Here is an 18153-nt window from a genome sequence, read left to right as displayed (position 1 = left end):
GCTGTTTAACGTTTGTAAAATACATCGAAAATACTAAACCTCCGAAATTGGCGGTTTCAGAATGATGCTATCTTGACCTTAAATTACCGTTTTTGAGCATTTGACCTATACATATAATTGGTCATATAACAAAAATCAAATGCTCATCAAAATCGATCAGGACCTGCTAGAGTCGAACGGAAATCGTAATTTTTCATAAATTTCTCTCTACATTCGGAACGTGTTATCCTCGTTATTAATCATATTACGTTTTCGTCTCAACTCGACACATTCCCAAAATAAAAACCTGTTTTAATCCACCAATTGTGCTTTTCTCATTTGTCCAGACTACGATTCCATGGCTGGTTATGTTCAATACAATGGTGGAAATGATATTACATGTTCAGTACGATTTGCACATACATACAATGGATCGACAGCCACGATCTTGAGATACTATGTGATACTGAAAGATCGCTTGAAACCAGCGGCGGATCATGGAGAAAGACCCGGAGGTCCAGGTCCTGCCCAAAATTTTCAACTAGTTTTAATTTTAAAGTAGCAACCCCTCACTGCATACTCCCTCCGGGCCGGCATGATTGACGATTTTTAGAGTGATTGCATAACCTTTGTATACGAGAAAGGCAAAAATGTACCAATGTCCAAAAAAGTCAATTTTTGTCAAACATTATTTTTTTCGAGTTTACATCATTACGAGTTTTGCATTTCAAAGTCTTTTGGCATCAAAAATACAAATTTGATTTTGCAAATTTTTCATGTCAGTTTATATGGGAATTTGATGTGTGATTGCACTCTTCAACTCGTAACTCTGGAACCGGAAGTCCAATCAACAAAAAAAAATCAATTGCAGCCTATGGGAAGGTTGTACCTTTCATTTGAGACTAACTTTGTGCAAATCGGTCCAGCCATCTCTGAGAAACCGAGGTCACATTTTTTTCCACATACACACATACATACACACAGACATTTTCCGATCTCGACGAACTGAGTCGATTGGCATATGACATTTGGCCCTCCGGGTCGGGATTAGATTGACGAATTTTAGAGTGTATGAGAAAGGCAAAAACATTTTTAGCAACTGTTGAAAGTTATGCATTTTTTGGTGAGCAGTTCTATGTTTCATAGACATTAAATCAATTTTAACATCGCTTCCTATTATATAAAGACCTTTATTACAGTACATCTCTACAAAAGCGAGCTCGATTTGAAAAGAAATCTGAGGATTATGATTCATTACAGAACTCTGGAATTTTCTATTGGAATGTTTTCAGGCAGGAATTTGATATTGATGCAATTAGACAACTGTGAAATCAAGAGCAATAGATCAGTTACATATCAGGACCCCATTCCGACAATTTATCAAAAGTCCTCATGATGTTTACAACAACAGGTTATCAATCTACGGATCAGATAATTGTTATTTTAATATTGAATTAAATCAGTCTGCATCAACAAATTTTCAACATCAATCCAATTTTTTTTTGGCTGTGGGGGGGGGGGGGGGTTGTATGGTGCTAAACCCCAAAACCTTCTCTTGGCTACGCCGTTGCTTGGAGTTATTTATTTCGCTTTTCATTTTCCGATATGTTTCAGATCGGTCCGATGGTTATAAGTTAGAAAAATTGCAGTCAGAAGGTTCGTACAAATGAACATTTTTGCACTGATAAGTTATCAAGTTCCTTCCAGACAACTTGGAAGTGTTCGGTGATTATTTCTAGCGGTTGTAGATAGAAAAATGAAATACAAGATTCGTTTTATCGAAATAATGTTTGGCTTATTTCAATACATTATTACTATATTGAACAATAAATAGGCGACAAAGAGTAATCCACAAACAACAAGCCATAACTTTTAAAGTATCCAAAATAGATATTTGAAGTCTTCAGTAAAGTTATTCGCAAAAGTAAGAGCTACAAATTTGCTGAAGGCATCATTTCGATATAATCACTTCTAAGAAAATTTGTGAAAATATCTCACTCATAGGGGGATTAATCAGCAAAAGCACAATACCAAAAGAAAGGGCATATTGCCTCCATTAAATTCTCCGAAGATACTATTGACCTAAAATAAGCCGTTTTGGCGTTAATAATAGATTACATGTTTTTGGTCATATTTCTGGCAATGGGAAATGATAAAAATCTTTCGTCGCATTTAATGTTAAATATCTCTTTTGATAATAGTCCGATTTCAACAATCTATAGCTTGTTCGAAAGGTAAAAGCTATCTAAAAAAAACATATAAATTGTTAATCTGTATTGTCAATTTCGGCAGATAATTCAAAAAAACTGCAAAAAACGCCATTTTTACGCATTCAAACATTCATATTTTGGAAACTAAACATCAGAATCAAAAACAAATTAATAGCGTTCTTACTGTTTTTTAGTTCTTTCATTTAAAATTGGTTTGGATAAGATCGGTTCAGCCATTGCTGAGAAACACGAATGAGAATTTGTCCGTTACATTCACACACAGACACACACACAGACATTGTCCCAAATCGTCGAGCTGAGTCGATTGGTATATAAGACTCGGCCCTCCGGGCCTCGGAAAAAATCTTGAAAGTTTGAGCGAATTCTATACATTTCTTTTATAAGAATTTCTTGTTTTTGCGTATATTTTTAAATTCCGGTTGGAATCTCATCGCGCGAAACTTTTTTTGACCATTCTAATGGACATGTCATAGTTGTTTCATGCGTTTGTCATCTGTCAACATTAATTAAGCAATTTTATATAACAACGTTCCTTTCTTCTTCGGTAACCTTGTCCAGTTTTTCACCAGAAAAGAGAGGGTATTTTGGAAGTAGATTTGAAAAAAAATCGAAATTTTTGCTTAACGGGTGAGAATGAACCTGATGCGACTCGTGGTAAATAGAAAACTTGTTAATTTATCCCCATCATGCCTATGTGGTTTATAAACAACACGTTTTTAAACACCATCAGTTGTAAATATTATCCATAAAACTGAAGTTATAGCAATTAGCGAAATTAGATTTCTATGAATCAGTGCTGCCAGCGACAGTTTAAGCTATCGGTGAAAAATGTTTTTTTGATATATTTTCGTTGTCTTGTAATATTATTGAAACTTATCATTTTGGACTATTTTCAGCAACCTTTTCCAATCAAGTGGACTGTTGTAAAAATACTAGGAAAGTTCATATTGAATCGGAATGTAAAAATTTAGTAGCTTGTAGTACTCCAAGGAAATCACCTATCTTGATTAGAGCTAATTTTTCGTGGTTCTTGACCCGATTAGTTATAATGAAAAATAGTTTTGGAGCCCCATATGCGCCATAGAAAAAAGTCGGGCATGAAAGTGTTAAAAATCCGTGATGCTCATTCAATTGAACATCGTTCAGATTTATTTATTTCACTAAATACCTTGGTAAATGCATTAACTTTTTTCCCTGAGCAATTCGATTTGAATGAAACTTTTTAGGTTTCAACAATACGGACTATGGATTAAGTATATTCCTCTTGCAAATGAACCATTTTGACTAAAGAGCAATTTTAGAAAAGAGCGTTTGAGTTTTTATGTACACTATTTAAAAAAAAAATTGTTCGATATCCAATATTTAAACAGCAATATTATCTTTAAGTAGGACAACTTACAAATAAACTCTCTTTTTGTAAACACTACAAAACGAATCATTTAAAAGTTTTTAAATTTAAAATACTTTTGAAAACCTTTGAATTCCAAAATATTTTAAAAATTTCCACGCAAGAATTTGTCATAAAAAATTTGATTTCCATTCATTTTCGGATTACATTTAATTAACGTGTTTGGACCATGACGTTCGGCATTGTACTACCTCCTTAACCCTTTAATGTCCAACTTTTTTCTAGCGCCTATATGGTACCATAACTATTTTTGTGTTCGGATCCGGACATATCAAAACCCTGTTTAGTTTCTCGCGATCAGAAGCCGCTAAATTTCTTCCTTCCGATCCAATAATCCAATTGCTCGGAATGGTGTCAAAGAGTCAGTTTAACTTGATAGTTTTTCCTAATTTTCAAAAATATTTCAAGACAACGAAGATACATCCAAGTTTCTTTTTTCACTATTAATGAAAACTGCCCTTGACTGCCCTACTCCAGCGGAATCTAATCAGATTAATTGCAATAGCTTCATTTCTACGAATAATACTTATAGCTGGTAGTTCTCAAATAAAAAGTAGTAGTCTCAAAACCTTATTTGTTTTGTGAGCAAACTTCACTTAAATCAAAATATATAACTAGTCCAAAAGGTTGTTGTTCACGAAAGGGTTAGCCAATCAAATATTTCGTCATAAACTTTATTTTTAGCTTGAATATGGTCGAAAAAACCGGAAAACAGCGCACAAAACTATTCAAAATAATAAAGGTTAATTGGCCTGGGTCTAAGAGGCACTATTCAATTAAAGTAATCTAACCGCAGAATTTTTGCCGCAAATCGGAATACTTCTTTCCCGGTATCTTTTACGGCGTACCGGTTGGGACTGACGGTGCTTATTATTGATTTTTAATGAACTGTCTCCCTCAGCTGTGCTGGCTTCGCTCGTGAATCACGTTTCGTATTATTGACCGGCTTTTATATCATTATCCGAAACCGAGTCCGACACTATTTCCTGCCTTCGGTTTCTCGAGCAAGGGAAAATTGCTGTTGATTATTGTTATCCAGGATGGCTTCGGTTGCATGTATTTCTGTTCATGGACATCATCAAAAATGGCACATGCCTTTCGTCGAAAGTCGGTCGGTGCAAAGAGAGAAGTACGCTCAGCCAGTAACGACCGTTTCGTTTCCCGGGAAATGTATGACCAATCTGCTGGCAATGGATTTTCCAGGAATGCATTTAACGCGTTAATGTTTTTTTTTTTCGCAAATACTTACAGTGCGTACTCGCGCAGTAAGGTTAGGTTGTTGTTAAATTCGGCTAAAGTCTCTAATATGATACGGAACATATATTCTAATTCCGCACTTATAATAATGCTTTAAAAATAGTGTCGTGCAAAACAAGTTCATATACCATACAATGATTTTTCGGTCGTACAATCCTTTCCTTGAAGAAGTGAAAAATTGTTTATTTAATCTTCACTACTGGGATTCGATTTGCCATAAAACGAAAAAGCCGTTAATCTGACTGAAAGATTTTTCTGCGGTCTTTAGTCTGTCGGGTGTGATATGAGATTTACATATATGATGTTAGCGTTTGTGGATTAGAGAAAGAAAACGACGCTTTGGCCCTGCAAACGTAAACAGTTGACGGGATGGTTTCATTAATTTTACGTCCGGACTAGACCTTTCACATGGTATCTAGAAAGGGCATGGTATTTCATTGAGTTATATGTTAAATGATATACTAAAAATTATATCCCAATAACTACATGTTAGAAGCACCACTGTGTGTGCGACGGAAATTTGCACACGTGCCTCGGAAGTCCGAACGAACCAGTAAATGGATTACTATAAATCATAATTATAGAACCACGACAAAATACAGTTGAACAATTCCAGCCAAAGTCATTAAAAATACATGTTTGTCCAACAAATTTCAATCGATCCTTTTCAAATGTGTTGATACATAGTTTCATTAATGACCTTATCCCATGCAATTTATTTTATCGTTTGTTTTTTCGCCATATTACAGGCTTCAATAGATTCACGATAAAAAATTATCACATCACATTTACCATCCATAGATTCTCGCGTTTTAACATTTTCCCGCGCATTTTTATTGAAAAAAAATACTGGAACAAACACTCTTTGTTTTGTTCTATTTTGTATACCGTATTGAATGTCATCTAAGTGATACTAAGAGGTATTCAATATAGGCAAAGCCATAAATGACGTAGCATTAATTATATATTAGACGAGGGTATTCGGTATTTTGTGACGCTATGCGGCGATAGCAGATAACGAGCATACCCAGCTATGTAGTTTTATGTTGGCCATCATTAAAATACTCGAGGCATTGGCGTTCACTCATTAAATACCCAACACAGAAAAACAAAATAGCGGACAAGATGAACTGTCCTCTATCATTAATATAATCATGTGCAACTCATACACTCCTAATTGCTGTGCGGTGATCCTGTGTACGATAAAAATAAGAGACACCAGCAAATAACTGTGGAAGGTAGCAAATAACTGCATCAGACTCTGTTCTTGACTAACTGAAATGATTGTTGGTGAGTCTAAACTTGTTGTACACGGTTGAATCTGCGTGAATTTCCGAAGTATATTATTTAGCAAGGTATCTGTCGTTGCAGTCGAAAAACTAATATTTTAATTTGGGTTTGTTATGAAGCTATATCGTTAATGCTACGATTGGGGAAATATTTAAAACCGCTCAAAGAATGATATGTCATTTGTGGATATGGTCTTAATGTATCTGAAGCTTCGGGAATATAGAGGAACACCTTAGCACAATTATTACAAAATATAATGGTCCCTGTTTGGCAACTGATCCAAAATTAGTCTTAGAGGTCGTAAACCAATTTTTTTGGCCGATTTCCTCGTACAATTCGATTTCAAAACACTGAAACAGTTTTGATTTTTCCTAATCACATCCTTTTCTCATCACTAGAATTTTTTTTTATTTATATTGCATGCAAAGTTATGTTTTGAGTATAGATATTAAACAGAAAGCGAATCGATAACAGTTTATCAATGTATATATGCGTACCATACATTCGCTATGTACTCTTCACTTATGAACACTTACGAAGTCCTACCGTTCCTGTAAGCTTTTCATTTCAATTTCATCTGCGTCGATAACACAGGTTGACTTTTCGACTACAATAAGAACTTCGTTAATCGGTAATGCCTTTAGGTCAAAGTTTGAAATCGATTCCAGTAGACTTTTGAAGCGAAGTTGCGACGTGTTTACTTGTTTACGAACTACACACTTGGAAAAAAAAAATCAACAATTACATTTACATTTACATTTAGCAACATGTAAAAATACCCATCATTTGCCGCTCTACAGTTTGTTCAGCCGTGTTTTACATTAAATTAGACACTAGTTTAATTTATATGATAAAAATTTAAGTTGTTTACGTCAAATGGAATTTCCATTACATTTGCTGCATTCCATGCAAAGAGTTGGAGTCTTTAGCGACACAGGTACTGAAATAAGCACCTTTTATGTATAGTTTTTTATATATTTTTCGAAATGCGGCGGGTATTAGCATACTCTTTTTTCGGGGTGAATACTCTAAAATGCTATCTGCCGGTGTACGGAAAAAAATAGTTCATAAATTCATGAAAAAATCACATTTTCGTTAAATGAACCCTTTACGAAAATCGTGTCCCGGTTCCTGAAATTATGAATAATAAACCTCGTAATCATGAAATTATTCGTGTATTCAAAAAAAAACCAAAAATATACATGGCGTTACATGGTGTTGTTCCCTGGACATGTTTGGTTTTTGTTAAGATTCTTGCTCGTAATTTGGGGATACACTTGGTTGAATAATCAACTAAGAGAGCCGACATTTAAACGATGTTCATGATTTCAGTAGCATTGCCACGATTTGTCATTACGCTACCGTGTTTTTTATCTCATGAGAGTTTTTTTTTCTGACAATGTGGAGCGATTTATGTTCAGAACATTAGCAGCAATTTTGATATTTTACTAAAACTAAACCATTTAGCCTTATTATGTCTTTGGAAAACTTTTCGTAGTTTACGAGCCCCTTCTATTTGTAAACAGTTAGGGTTCTTCTAATTTTACCAAGATCAAAAGTGTTAATCATTCCAGATAGAGCCATACGACCTTCAGTGAAGTTGTAGAACTACAAGTTTGAGAAAAATTTGTTGCATACTTTTCGTTTTAGAACGACTTGTAAGTCAAATGTTAGGGGGTTTCTTAGAACACCTGTTTTATTCAAATAACTTTTGCGGTTCCGATTTAAAACTGAAGTAGTCTTCAGACAACGTTTATTTGTTTATTTGGAGTTGGGAAAAGCCTCCTGGAGCTGAAATTCTTGCAACCTTCCATTCTCGCTCTCCAGGCGGCATAAAACCTCCTCATCTTTTGTATCAACAGATTACACATTTCCAAATGATACATTTCATTGACTAATACTATACAATTAACATTAACAGAACATCATTTATATCTAAGGACTAGTACTAGAGCTATGACTATCGAGCTTAGAAATAATCGTTTTACAGTACTACGTGACAGGTGAAAATCGAAAACATTGGAGCAACGATTGAATAGACGGCGCATGCTAATGAATGGCTGTTTATAGCCGTAATTAGTTCTGGCTCGAGGGATTCTTAAGAATGAATAAAATCTAAGAATACGACGATGTATGTCAAAATCCGCAAGTTGCAGAAGATCAGAACAATCGATTCTTGATTGAGCAGCAATAAAAACTGCCTTAGCAACGTCTCGACGAACAGACAGCAAATCAAGGTCGATAAGTTGACAACGGTCTTGGTAACACGGTAGGTTTGGCGGATCCCTCCATGGTAGCTTACGAAGAGCAAAGTGAACAAACTTTCGCTGAATAGCTTCATAGGCTGGACATCGATTTGGTAATGAGGTGACCAAACCACTGCTGCATATTCGAGAGTAGAGCGCTAGTAACCTACTTTAGGTGTTAACTCTTTGTACGAAAAAGGTGTTAGCGGGTCATATTGACCCCGATTTCGAACTCAGTTTTAAAACACTTTTTAAGCCAAATCTATATGAACTTTTGTTTGTTAGGGTTTCAAATTTCAGTTTTTGGTAAATCTTCCCTCTCGCAGGTTGATGGGATTGACGGTATTGTAAACATCATCAAGCCACAATATATTCAATAGAGTTATCTAAATATAAGGACCTTCGCTCTTTTTAGTTTTTATTTGCACCAAGTTCTACTACTAGAGGTTAATTAGTTCTCATGTTAATATTCCACCAAACATTATGACTACTGAGGATTTGATTTATATAAGAAGCCCGCTTCAAGATGTTGATTACAATACGCCTCGATAGTGGTGTGTCGGGGAGGCCGGGAGGGCTGATATATTTTCAAGAAATCTAAATTGTAAAGCAAAGAAATTTGTATCTGAATAAAAATATGCAATTGTTTTACATCGCGGATTTCCAACGCAAGAATTTTGTGCGAAAAAAAAGCACATACGTGGTTAATCTCAGGATTTGATTTGCTCCAAACTTTCGAGTGGGTAATTCCCCCCTCGATAATCTTCGAGTGGGTAGTACTACCCACACTACCCACGCATTCCGCCGGCCCTGGTGATCGGTGATAACGAGAGCAAAAGAGGACCGAGAAAATGATAAGCCGAAGCTATATTCACCACAGCACTTTGCGCTTGGTCTTCTGTGGCTGCTAGGTATCGACTCAGTAGATGATCATGTCGCATCCCTAAACTACTCTCCTCTTCTTTGCTCCAACAGTGTTTATTATTAGTATTCTGTCAATAAACCTGTGATTTATGATGACGATTCTGCATAAATCTATGCCATGCCAAACATGACCCCATTCGATTCCCACTGGCTAACCAGGCGGTAATATTTAACAGAAACTGAAAATTAAAACTCCAGCAAATAATTTGGGTATGAGTTCATATAGATTCGATGGAAAATTTGTCTTAAAACTGACTTCGAGAGCGGGGTCAATATGACTATTGAAAATCGTTGCTCTTCATAAAAGAAGAAAAGTCAAGAAATTCAAAACTTCTAGGTGCAAAATTTAAAAAGTTATCGCATTTTGAATGTTAATTTTGGGTCATATTGACCCCAACTCCTAAAGAAGGTTAAAACTTAACAGAAAGTACAAGTTTTGGTGTTCATTATGCACCAATGTAAATTATTATATCTAAAAACGATTCTATCTCCCAAATACCGAAATACTTGCTTCAATTTGTACAAAGTCTATTGGATGGGAAAATAAAATGCTCATTCTATCTTAAATGTCTACACTGATTTGAACAATCGTTGACTCGAATCAAAGGTTAACTTGATGGTATGTGCAAGTCTATACTAGTTATCTAGCGCTTATTTACTATGATAAGATAACTCCACAGTTCGTCTATATCATCAAAATAACGTTTTAGCAATAATATGTGAATCATCACCATGTTTTGAAAGAATACGTAAAATGTGTCACTCAAAAATCATTTCTACTTTATTGTGAAGAGAGTTATAATTACAATTGTAAACAAAGTAAATTTTCTATACATACAAATGAAGGCTTCTAAACGAAACAATTTTACCTAAAACTTTTGATTCTACGATATTGCTTATCGAAACTGCTTAAAAAAATGCAACGGGTTAAACTCTATTATTGTTTATTTAAGAATTCGCCCTCACCGCTCCAGAGGCGATACTTTTTTGCTACTAGTTTAGGGTCGAAACCATGTTTTTGAAATTTTTGGCGCTTTTCGAACTGATATCAACTGTGAATAGTGAATAGTAGAAATCGATCGCGTCGAAAGCGCGATACTAGCATTTAGTTGATTTTTACAATAGAAACAAATTTAATTTAATAATTTTGAATACTGTATGATGCTCTGTGCGTCGATCACTGAATCGTGTAACCTTGGTCGCAAAAAACCAATAGTTCGTAAATAGATATTAAAACCAAATCTGGAAATATTCACTGTTGATTTACTTAAAATGATGTCACTGCTAGTTTTCAAGAAAAAGTTTTGATAGTAAGTTGACCCCTCAATACGTATTTTTTGGTTTTGGTCAACCTCAATCTTCTGTTGTCGGCAGCTCATCTCATTGCCTTATCCACAAGGTAGCACGCGATTATGATTGTTTCGAAATACAGTGAAGACCCGATTTTATCAGCACCCGATTTTATCAGCCCCCGATTTTATCTACCCCCGATTTTATCAGCTTCACATGAAAATTGACAGTTGGGAATTTGATGGGCTCTAGCACATGAACCAAGTTGAATTCGAGTAAATTCTTTCTTGGGCAAATTTTTCTTATTTTAGAGATATATGCAAAAAAAAATTAATTTGCGCTATCAGACCCCCTTAAGGAAAATTTAAGCCAAATAATCAGGAAAGGTTATGAGGCTATATCTAGGGTATAAGAAGAATATTTTAAGAGCTTTGGTTTTTTAAAAAGGAAAAAAATATATGTTCCGATTTTGTCAATGTCCCCGTTTTATCAGTTTAAAATTCACCACGGGGTTGACAAAAACGAGTCTTCACTGTACTACATAAACTGCCAGTTTCACACGACGACTTTTAGGTCACACTTGCCGCTGCATGGCCAGAGGGGACAGCATGCGCGCAACTAACTCTAGTCGGTATGTATTCATGTTCGGTCGGTTGAGACTGAAACCGGGCAAATTGTGTAGCGATGCAGTGCGGTCATCGTAAAATTGCGTTCGTTCGTGTGCGTTTGCTTTGTGGCTGGTGTCTGTCTCCGGCGCACAATATCCGCTGCCCGCTCGTTATTGTCTGTGCCATGTCGCGCTTTATTTCGCGGAAACTGAAATAATATTGTTTACTGCGAATAATGATTATTTCGTTCGTGTTCCCTCTCCCGATATCCACATGTATGCGGTTATTATTATTTCTCGGTAGCCATTACGTGTTGATCCGGCAGCAAGTACCTCCGGCCAGCAGTGCCGTCGTGGGTTTAGGCCGCATGCTGGTGTTAGCCTGGTAGATGCGCCATTAAAAAAACTTCAATTTCAGCAGAAGTTCATTGTCGCTCAATTAATCAGAGAAATGACGGTTTCCGGCGATCGTAATGTATGACATTTACATGATGTTAATCTTCACTGTGCCATTCGGGGGTGACCCTTTTTCGAGGCCAAGGCACCATTATTTTAAAACAACTTAAGCCTTGTTCGCACATGTACCGGTGAAGCATCATACAAATTGAATGCGGTCCAGGGCCCGCTTGGACTCACCGCTCGAAATGATTCAGCATATACACTAAAAAAACAATGCAATGGTTTAAAACGGGAGGATGGGAACAAGAACCGGGGCAGGATGTAGGTACCACACCAGCAGCGCATACGAACGACACAATGAACTCCCAAAGACACCTTTCTCTTATCGCTGTGGTCCGATCGCGCTCCTCGTCGCAAGATTCCCATTCATTCGAAACAGCAGCGCCGACTGGGTGCGGGAGCTTGACAGAGAGAGAGGAAACGTCTGAGATCGCTTGGGAAGTGGCATGCGAGGAGATTTGTACAAGCGGCGAAATGAAAAAAAAAAATAAACATCCAGACAAATAGATTAGACGGTTGATATCCGAGAATTCGGTCAAGAAAGGAATGTTTTAAAAAATGATGAATTTTGTTTGTTTTACTTATTCCTCTTGCTATTCTACACTGTCGATACTAATCCTTGTTATTGTGTATGCAACGCGTAATAAACAGTACAAAATGTGTTGTGCTAAACAGCCCGAGAGCCCGTTGTTGTAGGCTACAATTTTTGGAACATTTGATTATATATTTTTTTGTTAGTGCAAATTTTATTCCCGCTTTTCCGCCCCACAAAGCACTCACTATTTTGTTAGTGGATTGATTAAAGCGGTTCAATTGTGCTGGATAGATTTAACAGATTCTGAAAATCGCAGATACTTCCGGCCAAATGCCAACATAGATAACGCTCCCAGGGTTTCACCTATAGATCACTCAATTTGAGCACTCTAGAGTTTCTTTTGATTTTTCAGAGACTCTTTTCAGATTCATCAAAAATATATGATCGCATATAAGTGCAAAAAATTTAATTTAGTTAAAAAATCATCTTTTTTTTTCGGCAAAAATCGAGAAAAAAATTAAATAACAGCAAGAAAAAATTCGGAAATCGAAAAATAGTGTAAAGTTTTTATATTCAAACATGTAAACAATAATTATTTCACTCTTATTGAATAAATATTCATTTTTAGTGTATTATTTTTTAGCAATAGTGTAAATACTCCGAGTAAATATAGAAATGTTAATATGCGATTTCCGGATTTTTTTTCATGACGATCCGTGAAATTAAATGAGCTTCCACTTTTACTCGGGTGTAAATGCTAGTACTTATTATGATCCGAGTAACCACGTGCTGCTATTCGACTATCATTCACACGACACTTACGGTGCAAAATATATTAAGGCAATCGTTACTGTAGGTGTACGTACAAACAACAAGCGATAAACGAGGCTCACCCCACTTGCATACAGTTGTTCTCTTGTCTGTTTTACTTTCCACACCTTTACTGACTGTTGGTGGGCTTACCCGGTTCTCGATGCAGCTGAAGAACTAACTTCGGTCGCTCCGGCACAAACGGTTGGAAGCAACACCCGCAGAAAAGATTACCTGGAAAGGACAATAGAGAAGTATGGTCAGACTCGGAAAAAGGAAACTTTTTGAGGGGTTTACTTTGGAACACAAGTTCACACAGTTAATCATGTCGGTCAAAAATTTTGGAAACAATGAATGTGCAAATGAGCGCTTCCTTTTGTTTTCTTTCTCTTCTCATAATTTAATCGATTTTACTTTTGCTTTTTAATATTTTGCGTAATCGCTAAACCAAAAATTTATAGCAGACGTTATCATAGTAACAATATTGATAAAAACAACTCAAAATTGAAATAAATTTGATAAAAACCAAAATCTAAATTCATGCCCTTCGTTGAAAATCAGCCTAAAAATATAAGATATTTTCGGATGAAATTTAATTTTTCTTATGAAATGATGTTGCATCATAATTATCGAACATATTTCATGTATTTCACCACTATAAATGGCAAAATGCCTCCATCGACCCGGCTGCTGTCCTGGAGAGTCAAATGAACAGGGTAGGAACAACCTATTAAATCTAAATGAGTTTTCTGCACAATGATCTAACATGTATCTTCATCTCTAATTAGTTAGAGAAAATGGATTTCGCTTAACATAGAAAAACATGGTCAAAACAGGCGCTGAAGCTACTTAATTCTTACCTTCTAGCGCCCATTAATCGTCATATGTCCAACAACGAATAACATAAACAGGCCAGCAGTATATCCGGATTTTCTGTTTTTTTAGAGTTGTCCTAGTGGAGCTGACTAGACTAGACAAGATGCCCACGCGCGATCATTGAAGAACACGCGAACATGCGAATGGCTACACGCTTATAAAAATTATGTATCCTCGCGAAGTTACATACACACTAGCACACGCGACAAAAACGTCAACATACAAACGCTCGATTCCTTCGCGATCATCCACGCACAACCACACCAACGATCCCGCAAACAGGATAAAACCCCCGTGACTAAGTGAACGGCTTAGCACTTATAATTCACAAACGCGGCTCACAAGAGTGAGCCTCCAAATGCCCGTGTTCGCGCGATCATGAATCGGTTTCGCCCGGAAACCTCTATTCTCGACCCAAGTAGCAAAAGTCCAATTCCTTCAGGTGGACCAATAAAAAAGATGATGCTCATATCCACGTTCCATGGCTACCTAAAAATCGAATTTATACACACGAAGTCACATACACGCGACGAACAAACATACAAATGCTTCAGCCGTTCGCGATCATCTACGCAACCTACGCCCGCGCTCTCGCAGACATAATAACATCCCAGTGATAATATGAACATCTCAGCGTGAACCTACAGTCCCACTCACTCGCGCGATCATGAATCGGTCACGTCCGGAAGTCTCTATACTCGATTCCAGTAGTCTAGGTCCATGGCTTGAATTGAATCAATTAAAAAGAAAGCTCTCAAATCCACTGGACAACACGTTCCCTGGCGACATGACCGGGAACTCTAGTGATATGGAGTAACTCTCAGAATGTGATCCTGTAAGAATGCGATCCGTACACCGAAAACTAAATATCAGAATGACAGTCCGCATGGCCATTCAAGAACACATGCGAATATGTGAACGGCCACAGGGTCACGAAATCGAATTTATTCACGCGAAGTCACATACACGCGAGCACACGCGACAAACACGTCAACATACGTAGGCTTACGCTCTTCGCGATCATCTACGCACATCTACGTTCGCGATCGCGCAAACTTCATAACACTACGATAACAATGTGAACGTTTTAGTACTTACGAAATTACAAACGCGGTCTCAAACGCGAACCCGCAAACGCGCGCGATCATGAATCGGTCACGTCCGCAAATCTGTACCCTCCATTCTAGCAACTTGGTCCATACATTAAGTTATACCAATCAAGAAATAAAGCTCATATCCACTAGATAACACGTTCCATGGTGTCATGTCTGGGAACTCTAGTGATATGGAAAAACCCTTCTTCTAGAATCTGAACCGTGCATGAAAAATTAAGTATCAGATACACGGTCCGCGCACAATCATTCTAGAACACACGCAAATTTGCGAAAGGCAAACGGTTTTAATATAGAATTTATACACGCGAAGTTACATACACGTTAGCACACGTGACATACAAACGCACACGCGGTCGAACACGTTACGTACAAATGCTCGAGCCCTTTGCGATGATACACGCGTTTGCGAAGTTCCTACGCCCGCACATACCTGAATCGTAAAATAACTATCACATTCAGAATCACGGACCGCTACAATTGGCCTAAAGCAGTGTTTTAGTGGGCGCCATTGCCTGTCTCGTCTGCAATTGTAGTGTGTGATTCTGACGGGGAGCCCTTCCGAGAATCTAGCTCTACAGCTCCAGAAGGAGAACTCTCGAAAAAAAGAGTCACATGCTCACATGCAGCTAAAACGGCTGCCGTCGTTTCTGGTTCTTTTTCTTTATTTTATCGTCAAAATCAAAACATTGCATTGGTGCGCAAGATAATATCGTTTGTAACTTGAATGTCTTATCTCATATTGCTTAGAAATTGTATCACTGTATGTAGGCATGTTGGCACATACAAATGAAAAGATTTTCTTCGCATAATTTTGATTCGTTTGGGAAATTTGTACCTTTTTGTTTTTCAAAACACGTGGTAAAAAAATTGGTCAGCTGATTGCTGAACGGTACGCTTGTGTGCGTGCCACCTCCTATCGGTATAGTACATTCTAGCCGCACACAGATGCTGTAACGTAACTCGAACATAACCAAACCTTTGTTGTGATTCTGGCATCGCTTTACCTTTAGGCCAATTGCAGCGGGCCATGATTTTGATAGCGATATTGAGTATACGGTTCAGATGTACGGACGCATGGAATTTTCGATCGCGTGGGCATGAGCGTTTATTTGTACGAGATAGAGATAGCGGTAATCAGATTAGAAGTGCTATAGTGTTCACTAAATCATCGGGGCGTTTTTGTGTTTGCGAAATCTTGGGCGTAGTTGTCAGTACCGTCTTTACGCATGGGCACACTGGGCCCAGGCCCGGGGACCCGGGATTATAGGAGCCCCGCTATGTGGATAGTCACATAAAATCATACCAGTTGTCTGCAGTGCTGGCACCATAAAGACTTCAAAAGAAAAGAGCGGCTCAATTTTTATACTTTTTTCGAAAAACATTTTGATGGGAATTCTTGGTTTGATATACCAAGCACAAGTAGAGTATTCTTAAAAATCTGATTCCAGTTTTGATTAAACCGGATTAGTTTCAAACACAAAAATAAATTATGAATCACGGCGACAGACACTTCTACTACTTCTACTCTCCTTATTTTTTCGTTGCATTTTTAACATCATCTGATTTTTTAGTTACTGCTTCGTAATTGTCCAGTATCTCTTGATTTACTGATATTCCGAGCAGTTTGATATATTGCAGCTTTGGGCACAAAATTTGTCTTGATGACTCTACTGCCCATAATCGGAAGTCAGTCCCATGTAGATAGGGAATCCCATAGAACATGGGACTGACTTGCGATTATGGGCAGTCTATACAACTCTAGAATGTAAAATTAGGCCAAAACACCGAAGAACCACAGTCTTGTCTAAAAGAGTCAACGTTTTTGAAGTGACTCTTTGTGGTAAGTTCCATGCCCCTAGTTCATAGTCCCGGTTGTGATATAAATCTGGTTTCGTTTGCCGCCATTGCAGATTGCTTGCCGGACCAAAAATCCTAGCCAATTTCGAATTATTGTTTGTTTGTATGTTTCAGCCATATTAAATTTATCTCTGTCGGTAAATATCAGGCAGTCTCGAAATTGTGACGTTCACGGCGTCGTTTATTAGCTTGCGATGAGATGTTTTCGAATTCTGGCGAGGTGCGTGCTGAATTTTCTTACGTTTGCTTGGCTAAATTTTCTGGTTATGTTAATTTATAGAATGAAATCTATCCAAATTTCCTAAACTATACCAAAAATTTCCCCAAATTTACATAACATAAACATTACGAACCTACAAAAAAGTGCTATACTTCAGCGATAGACTTGTGAACGCAGTGACGCTTAATCTTATTCATCGAATGTTACTCTTAAGGTTCACCTGAGAAAGCCTCAGAAGCGACACTCTTTAAAAATGAATAAAAAAGTTTTCTTCCACTATCTTTTACGTTTGAAAATCGACCATTGTTAGAATACTATTGATTGATTATTATGCAGATTTTGCAAACGGTGTGTGAAAAAACTGTTTTTTCGTTTTCAAAGATGGCCGCATTTCGCGGTTTTCTCAGTTGAATCTTAATCTGTTTCCGCCTGTTAAACTATAGGGGCCCCTTCGTTCAATATTGCCCAAGGGCGCCGAGTAGTTTTAAGACAGACGGCCCTGGTAGTTGCGATTTTTATCTTTGTGTATAAACGCGAAGGGGCCGGGCGTTGATAAGTTAACGTGTCCGATCGCGTGGGCTTGTATACTGCGTGGGAGTTTGTATGTCGCGTGGACGTTTGTATGTCGAGTGTACTAGCGTGTATATAACTCGCGTGAATAAATTCGATTTTATAACCGTGTGTCAATTCGTATATTAGCGAGACGAACACATACATAGATAAACATACGATTAGCACGTGACAATTGTACATTAGTGCTAAAACTTACAATTATTATTATTACACTAATAGGTTTCTACTTTCACATTTCTAATGATTGATCGTTGGTTTGGACTTCTGAAAAATATGAAAAAACTCAAAACATTAAAAAGGCCCATAAGCCATCTTGGTCTCCTCGATGCACCACTATAGAGGCGTAATGCAATAACGGGTTTCTCACACCAAATTACATCTTGGAAAACGCTGTAGAAAATTACCTAGTGAACCGATGCAAACTTTCAGCCAATAAAATTTAACCCATTAATAAGCTTTTGACATATTTATTGTAC

At 37.2% G+C, this 18153-nt stretch overlaps 2 protein-coding genes across 3 annotated transcripts in view; one reads left to right on the top strand and one right to left on the bottom strand.

The window, feature by feature from the left end:
- The window catches only part of LOC131683780 (fibroblast growth factor receptor 2-like), a 164929-nt gene that overhangs the window by 96796 nt on the left and 49980 nt on the right, over positions 1 to 18153 (top strand). The gene's annotated exons all lie outside the window — the stretch shown is intronic.
- Positions 1 to 18153, bottom strand: part of LOC131683775 (acetylcholinesterase) — a 403722-nt gene that overhangs the window by 337300 nt on the left and 48269 nt on the right. Inside the window, exon 2 of one of the 2 annotated variants that reach the window (XM_058966068.1) lies at positions 13190 to 13270. The exons of the other annotated variant lie outside the window; for it this stretch is intronic. The gene's annotated coding sequence lies outside the window, so the exon portion shown is untranslated. The remainder of the gene's footprint in view (positions 1 to 13189; positions 13271 to 18153) is intronic. 2 annotated transcript variants of the gene reach the window in all.

This window comes from Topomyia yanbarensis, chromosome 2, assembly GCF_030247195.1.
Source record: "Topomyia yanbarensis strain Yona2022 chromosome 2, ASM3024719v1, whole genome shotgun sequence".
In the NCBI taxonomy this organism is placed as follows: Eukaryota; Metazoa; Arthropoda; class Insecta; order Diptera; family Culicidae; genus Topomyia; species Topomyia yanbarensis.
Note: the sequence above shows the minus strand (reverse complement) of the source record. Positions and strands in the feature narration are given on the sequence as shown.